This window comes from Triticum dicoccoides, chromosome 1A, assembly GCF_002162155.2.
Source record: "Triticum dicoccoides isolate Atlit2015 ecotype Zavitan chromosome 1A, WEW_v2.0, whole genome shotgun sequence".
Classification (NCBI taxonomy): domain Eukaryota; kingdom Viridiplantae; phylum Streptophyta; class Magnoliopsida; order Poales; family Poaceae; genus Triticum; species Triticum dicoccoides.
Window position 1 is genome coordinate 593713072 of NC_041380.1, and position 8566 is coordinate 593721637.

An 8566-nucleotide genomic window follows, 5' to 3' on the forward strand; every position below is an offset into this window, starting at 1 on the left:
TCGTTTTAAATATGTATTTTTTTTAACTTCGTTTTAAATATGTACTAATTTATTAATGCATGGCCCATCTTACAATCTCATGAAGTTTCTCGGGGTCGTGCTATAGCTAGCTCTTATTCTACAACCCGATTTTTTCTTCTCTTCTTCAACTAAGTAAAGATATAATCGGCTCATGTCATCTTATTGTAGTTGCTCTGATGATGAACTCTGCCGCCGTTCAGTGCAGTGATGCGACACTGGACTTACTTGATGAGTGCTACCCTAACGGGTACCGAAATAACAGTTGACAATCCATCCAACACTGCCGTGCCTGCAGTGATGCAGACTTCGTACTCAAGGCAATGTTGGAGTAGTTATCGCTGTGGCAGGCATGCCAAGCGACCGAAACGCCAGGGATGTCGAGCCACTTGCCGTCCAGCCTCACCGGTGCGCCTTCGATTCTTGTCAGCGGCCGGAGGACACGGTGGCTGGCTGCAACCTGTTGGCCCTGCACTTCGTCGAGACTCCTCGTGTTACCCACAACTTAGTTTTTTGAGATCCAGAGGTGCATGCATGAATGGACACTAGCCTGGGGGCAAAAGAATTGAATTTTATTGCATGCGTCCACGGCCGGGAACGATGGTCCATGGCAATGAGAGACCGGAGGATCTAGTTTCCCCCGATTCAAGATATTGCACTCTGCTCCCAATTATCACAAATATAATCAGAGACCACATCCATGCATGCGTACATGTATGCTTCTTATTGATCTTTTCTTATTCTGGCGCGACCGCTCTAAATTTGGTCTCCCATGCGGTTTGCGTGATGGGTATGTATGCTAGTAGAAGCTATTTTAGTTAACTAAAAAAACAGAAGCATTAGTCTATTTGCATGCAAAAACATGAATTGCTAAATGCACGCTGAAAAATACTAAATATATATATTACACATAAAAAAGGATGATTCTGCAAACAAATAGATATATTTTTTAGTCTAAAAACCATGGACACCAAATCTGGGCTCTCAAACGCCCGCGGACGCGTTCGGACAATGACTGGTCACACCTCAAATTTGCTTCTATGCATCTGTTTACCTCATGTTTGAAACCTTAAATACATACAAAGCATGCAAAAGAGGAAATCCTAAGTAGATCAACCTATACTACCCTAATCCTCGTCGGAGATGTCCACTATCTCTGCGCCCGGCTCCGGGTACATGGGCGGCAGCCGCAACTCCGGTTCTACGGCTCCTCCGTCTGCTCCTCTGATTGTGGTGTCGCTCTTCTCTGAGTATTCTTCGCCATAACTCGTTTGAGTGCGAACGGCGGGCGGAGAGCAGGTGGGTACTGATGGGGTCATGTACCTAGGGTAGGGTCATGAACCTGATCTAAGTACCTTACCCAAAGACATCCTTAGAAGAGGTCGCCTTCCAGTCGACCAACGAAGGACTCACTCGACTGACCTGAAGGACTCGACCACGAAGACTCACTCGACCACCAGAAGGTCAAGAGGCACTCTGCACTGCAACGGCCTGTAATTAAGTAGGCTTTATGATAGTAAAGGCACTTTATGTGGGGCGTTACCAGTAACGCCCCAGACTTAACTCACCTTAAACACTCTCCTACGTGGGCTGGCTGGGGTCCTGGCGCACTCTATATAAGCCACCCCCCTCCACAGGTAGAGGGGTTCGGCACCTTGTAACTCATATACTCATAATCCACTCGACCGCCTCCGGGCTCCGAGACGTAGGGCTATTACTTCTTCCGAGAAGGGCCTGAACTCGTACATCCCTTGTGTTTACAACCTCTCCATAGCTAGGACCTTGCCTCTCCATACCTACCCCCCACTCTACTGTCAGGCTTAGAACCACGACAGTTGGCGCCCACCGTGGGGCAGGTGTTTTAGCGATTTTTGTGGAGAAGTTGCGATTCTTCCGAGTACTTTCATCATGGTGTCTGCTGGAGTTTTGGTCGGGGGTCAAGAGATCCGTCTCGGCACACTCACCTTCATCGCCGACGACTCCGCGTGGCTCCATGAGGCTCCACTCGACGTTGATGCGCTCCCCGTCCGCGGTGCGACGCATTTTCGCGCATGTGTCCGCGGCGTTCTGCTGCGGCAACCGTCGACCCAGTATCGGTCGGCTCCTCCATCGTCCACCCTCCCGGTCTCCCGCCAGCGCAAGCGCTCGGGCCGGTCGAGGCTTCAGCGATGGGTGAGGCACGCGGTGGCTCGCCAATCGGCCACCACCCAAGTTGCGGCAATCGAGCCCGACGAATCCCTCTACGGCTTGTTCGATCTGTCGACTGGCTCCGTAGAGACTGCATCCGAGTGCGGTAGCAGTGATCCAGCGGCGGAAATCTTGATGGTCGATGGGCCCCGCAGTCCCCCTGGCTTCGCCCGTGATGATGGAGCAGGTGACGGAGGCGACCCCGCACGACGCCACGAAGAGTACCAGCCCGAGCCACTCGACTCTCTGCAAAGAGAGGAACTTCGCCGCAGGAACGTGGATGCCCTGCGTACTCCCATCGCAGGAGAAACCCCCGAGGCTCGTGCCTTGGAGGAGGCGCGTCTGGCCAATTTGGCCGAGCGCACTCGACTGGAGAACCTTCAGCGAGCACTCGACGAGCGCGCGCGGCAACGAGTTCCCGACACCAGTCGACGTCAACTCTTCCCTCCGACTCAGGTATATCGAACCCCAATTCAGAATTTAGCAGCTGCGACCCGTATAGCAGAGTCCATCCAGCCTTCGCAGTCGGAAGCTGGCAGAGGTTCGCTGCAGATCAGGGATCTACTCCGAGCAGCAGGAGATCAGAATTCAGCCGTGTCTCAGTCGCGCAACAGAATTCACAGTCGATCCGTCACTGCGAATACGGTTTAGTCGGCTCATAGCCCCAGATCGCCTCCGCGGCGTGAAGGGCGCGAGAATCGGCGAGATCAATATGGCGACCGACTCGACCGAGATGATAGGCGTCGAGTGCCCAATTCCCCTCCGAGGGGTGGGTCTTACGCTCCTTGGCAGCAAGATGACAGGCGTCAGTACAGTACAGGGCGAAGGGTTCCAGTCGACCCCAGAGAACCAGGCTTCGACGCGCGATCCATTATCGTGCAAGGTTTGGTCGACCGGAACAGAGCCCATCGAGGCGGACTCGACAGAGATGTACCCACAAGCAGTCGAGTGCATGTTTCTAGTCCTGAATGTTTCAGCAGAGCTATCAGAGCCGCAGTTATCCCTCCCAATTTCAGGTTGGCAACATGAGTCAGCAAGTTCACTGGTGAGTCTAAGCCTGAAATTTGGCTTGAGGACTACCGAGTGGCAGTTCAGATTGGTGGTGGGAGCGACGAGGTGGCCATGAAGCATTTACCCCTCATGCTGGAAGGTTCTGCCAGGGCATGGTTGACTCAATTACCTCCTAGCAGCATTTACACTTGGGAGGATCTGTCCCGAGTGTTCATCAGAACGTTTGAAGGAACTTGCAAGCGACCAGCTGGATTGACAGAGTTGCAAGTCTGCGTGCAGAAGGCTATTGAGACTCTCAGAGAGTATATTCAGAGGTGGATCACTTTGCACCACACTGTGGAGAATGTGTCTGATCATCAGGCAGTCTGCGCCTTCAAAGATGGCGTCAAGAACAGAGAACTGAGTTTGAAGTTTGGTCGAACCGGTGACATGACCTTGAGTCGGATGATGGAGATTGCTACCAAGTACGCCAACGTCGAAGAAGAAGACCGACTCCGAAGCGGCAAGCACAAGCCGAGTCAGTCGGAAAAAGGAAACACCAGTCGGAAACAGAAGAGGAAGGCGGAACCGGCAGCTCCTGGAGAGGCTCTGGCCGTGACTCAGGGAAAGTTTAAGGGGAAACCAAAAGGATCCTGGAACCCCAAGAAGGTAAAGGATAAAGAAGGGAACGATGTAATGGATATGCCATGTCACATCCACACGAAGAAAGACGAAGAGGGGAATATCATCTACCCAAAGCACACCACTCGCCAATGTCGACTCCTGATCCAGCAGTTTCAGGGAAAACAGTCTAAGGACAAGGAGAAGGAGTCGGACAAGGCCGAAGACAAGGAGGACAGTGAGGAAGGATATCCGCATATCAACTCCACTCTGATGATCTTCGCAGATGTGGAAAGCAGGAGTCGACTGAAAGTCATTAACCGAGAGGTGAACATGGTTGCCCCAGCAAAAGCAAATTATCTGAAATGGTCTCAAATACCCATCACATTCGACCAATCTGATCACCCGACTCATATTGCCACCCCTGGGAGGCAAGCTTTGGTGGTCGATCCAGTTGTCGAAGGCACTCGACTGACAAAGGTGCTGATGGATGGTGGAAGCGGGCTGAATTTGTTGTATGTAGACACACTGAAAGGAATGGGCATTCCGATGTCCCGACTGAGCACTAGTAACATGAGCTTTCATGGAGTGATACCAGGGAAGAAAGCCGAGTCACTCGGCCAAATAGCTTTGGACGTGGTGTTTGGTGATTCGAAACATTTTCGCAAAGAAAAGTTGACGTTTGAGGTCGTGGATTTTCAGAGTGCATATCATGCCATTTTGGGGAGACCAGCTTACGCACGGTTCATGGCTCGACCATGTTACGTGTACCTCAAATTGAAGATGCCCGGCCCCAAAGGAGTGATCACTGTCACCGGCGATAGGAAAAAGGCAGAAGAGTGCTTTCAGAAGGGCTCCAAGATTGCCGATTCCCAGGTGACAACGGTCGAGTTCGAGGAATACAAGCAAAACGCAGATCCGAGTGACTTGCTGCGATCAAAGAAACCCGCCACAGAGTCTGCATTCCAGTCGTCCGGTGAGACGAAGCCTGTTCACATTCACCCGACCGACCCCGATGCAGCTCCGACCCGCATCTCCACAACACTCGACCCAAAATAGGAAGAAGCGCTCATCCAGTTCCTCCGTGAGAACTGGGACATTTTTGCATGGAAGCCCGCTGACATGCCAGGTGTTCCCAGGGGACTGGCTGAGCATCGCCTAAGAGTCGACTCATCTGCAAAACCAGTCAAAGAGCATCTTCGGCGGTCCGCCGTCCAGAAGAGAAAGGCCATTGGTGAAGAAGTGGCTCGACTGTTGGCGGCAGGATTTATCCGAGAGATATACCACTCCGAGTGGCTCGCTAATGTCGTCATGGTTCCTAAGAAAGACAAGTCGCTCCGAATGTGCATTGATTTCAAACACATCAACCGGGCCTGCCCGAAAGATCATTTTCCTCTCCCTCGCATAGATCAAATTGTTGACTCGACCGCGGGATGCGAGAGGCTATCTTTTTTAGATGCCTACTCCGGGTACCACCAGATCCGTCTGTACGGACCCGACGAGGTAAAAACAGCTTTCATCACTCCATTCGGGTGCTTCTGCTATATCACTATGCCATTCGGCCTCAAGAATGCCGGAGCCACATTTATGCGAATGATTCAGAAGTGTCTACTCACTCAAATCAGTCGGAATGTGGAAGCATATATGGATGATATTGTTGTCAAGTCACGAAAAGGTTCCGACTTGCTCGCTGATCTCGCCGAAACATTTGCCAACCTCAGAAGATATGATATCAAGCTCAATCCATCAAAGTGCACATTTGGAGTTCCTGGTGGCAAGTTACTCGGTTTTCTCGTTTCCGAACGGGGAATCGACGCTAACCCAGAGAAGATTGGCACTATTCTCCGAATGAAACGCCCTGTGCGAGTGCACGATGTCCAGAAGCTTACTGGATGCTTGGCCGCATTAAGTCGATTCATCTCACGACTCGGTGAAAAGGCATTGCCTCTTTACCGACTGATGAAGAAGACAAACAAGTTCGAGTGGACTCTAGAAGCTGATGCAGCGTTTGCCGAGCTAAAAGCTCTGCTCTCCACCCAGCCGGTGCTTGCTGCTCCAATCAGCAAAGAGCCTCTGTTGCTTTATATCGCAGCCACAGGACAAGTCGTCAGTACTGTGCTTACGGTCGAGCGGGAAGAAGAAGGAAAAGCTCTCAAAGTTCAGCGCCCAGTGTATTATTTGTCTGAAGTCTTGACTCCATCCAAGCAAAGATATCCTCATTATCAGAAGCTTGTGTATGGAATATACATGACCACAAAGAAGGTTGCTCATTATTTCTCTGATCATTCCATCACAGTCGTCAGCGACGCTCCACTATCAGAGATTTTGCACAATAGGGATGCAACTGGTCGAGTGGCCAAATGGGCGATTGAACTTCTTCCCCTTGATATCAAGTTTGAGGCAAAGAAAGCCATTAAGTCCCAGGCAATAGCAGATTTCCTCACCGAGTGGATTGAACAACAGCAGCCGACTGAAGTTCACTCGGAGCATTGGACCATGTTCTTTGATGGCTCTAAGATGTTGAATGGTTCCGGTGCTGGGGTTGTCCTGGTTTCCCCCAGAGGAGATAAGCTCAGATATGTGCTCCAGATTCACTTTGATTCCTCCAACAATGAGGCAGAATATGAGGCCCTCTTATATGGGTTGTGCATGGCCATTTCACTCGGCGTCCGTCGCCTGATGGTCTATGGCGACTCGGATTTAGTGGTCAACCAGGTGATGAAAGAGTGGGACGTGAGAAGCCCAGCCATGACTGGATACTGCAGTGCAGTGAGGAAGCTGGAAAAGAAGTTCGAGGGGTTGGAGCTCCATCATATACCCCGACTGAAAAATCAAGCAGCTGATGATCTAGCAAAGATAGGTTCCAAGAGAGAAGCCATTCCGAGTGGTGTGTTCTTGGAGCATATACACACTCCGTCGGTCAAAGAAGATCCTTTCACCGAAGAAACTCCACAGCCCAAGAGTGCCACAGATCCGACTGAAGTTGAAGTCCCAGCGGTGGTCGACTTGATCATGGAGGTTTTGGTGGTCATTCCTGACTGGACAGTTCCGTATGTCGCATATATCCTGAGAAAAGAGCTTCCGGAGGATGAGGAAGAGGCTCGACAGATCGTCCGTCGGTCTAAGGCCTTTACCGTAATCAAAGGACAATTGTATAGAGAAAGCGCGACTGGAGTTGGTCAGAAGTGCAGAACACCAGAAGAAGGTCGACTCATCCTCAATGATATTCACTCGGGGACCTGTGGTCATCATGCGTCCTCTCGGACCATCGTGGCCAAAGCATACCGAGCCGGATTTTACTGGCCAAAGGCGAATGAGATGGCAAAAGAGATAGTGGATAAGTGCGAGGGATGTCAGTTCTACTCGAATATGTCGCACAAGCCTGCGTCGGCTCTGAAGACCATCCCACTCGTCTGGCCTTTCGCAGTATGGGGATTGGACATGGTCGGTCCTTTGAGAACAGGACGAAGTGGCTTCACGCATGTACTGGTGGCAGTCGACAAGTTCACCAAGTGGATCGAGGCTAAACCAATCAAGAACCTTGACACCGGTACTGCTGTTAGCTTCATCAGAGAACTAATATTCAGATATGGAGTCCCGCACAGCATCATTACGGATAATGGGTCGAACTTTGACTCGGAGGAATTCAGAGATTTCTGCAACTCCCAAGGCACACGGGTCGACTACGCTTCAGTCGCCCATCCGCAGTCGAATGGACAAGCAGAGCGAGCTAATGGACTGATTCTTAAGGGATTGAAGCCTCGACTGATGCGTGATCTCAAACACGCAGCTGGAGCTTGGGTCGACGAACTTCCCTCAGTACTTTGGGGACTGCGGACCACACCTAATCGATCGACCGGAAGAACTCCATTCTTCTTGGTCTACGGAGCTGAAGCAGTCTTGCCGAGTGATCTTCTCCACAATGCTCCTCGAGTTGAAATCTACAACGAAGCAGAGGCTGAACAAGCGCGGCAGGACGCAGTCGACCTTTTAGAAGAAGAAAGGGAGATGGCTCTGATCCGGTTGACCATCTACCAACAAGATTTGCGTCGTTTCCACGCCAGAAATGTGAGAGGTCGAGCCTTCCAGGAAGGGGATTTGGTTCTCCGAGTGGATCAGCACAAACCACACAAGCTTGCTCCTTCTTGGGAAGGCCCCTTCATCGTCACCAAGGTTCTCCACAATGGGGCGTACCGTCTTTACAACGTCGAGCATAATATCGACGAGCCCCGAGCTTGGAACGCGGAGCTACTCCGCCCATTTTATACTTAAGTTTTATCACTCGGATGAGTTGCAATAAAGTACTTCTGTAGTTCATGGACCTCAAAATAATAGTGTCATAGTTCCTCCATAATTTCTGTCACTTTTTATTTTTGTCCAATAAAATTCCCCCTCAGTGGGTGACTTAGCCGCGAATCCGTTTCGTCTAAGTTTGTAAAAATCCTACCGAGTGGTGAGCCAGACTCCCACTCGGAGGCTTAGCTGCGAATCCGTTTCGCCTAAGTTATCAAAATCCTACCGAGTGGTAAGCCAGCCTTCCACTCGGAGGCTTAGCTGCGAATCCGTTTCGTCTAAGTTTGTAAAAATCCTAACGAGTGGTGAGCCAGACTCCCACTCGGAGGCTTAGCTGCGAATCCGTTTCGCCTAAGTTATCAAAATCCTACCGAGTGGTAAGCCAGCCTTCCACTCGGAGGCTTAGCTGCAGTCCAAGGACTCGCCTAAGTTTATCAAAATCCTACCGAGTGGTAAG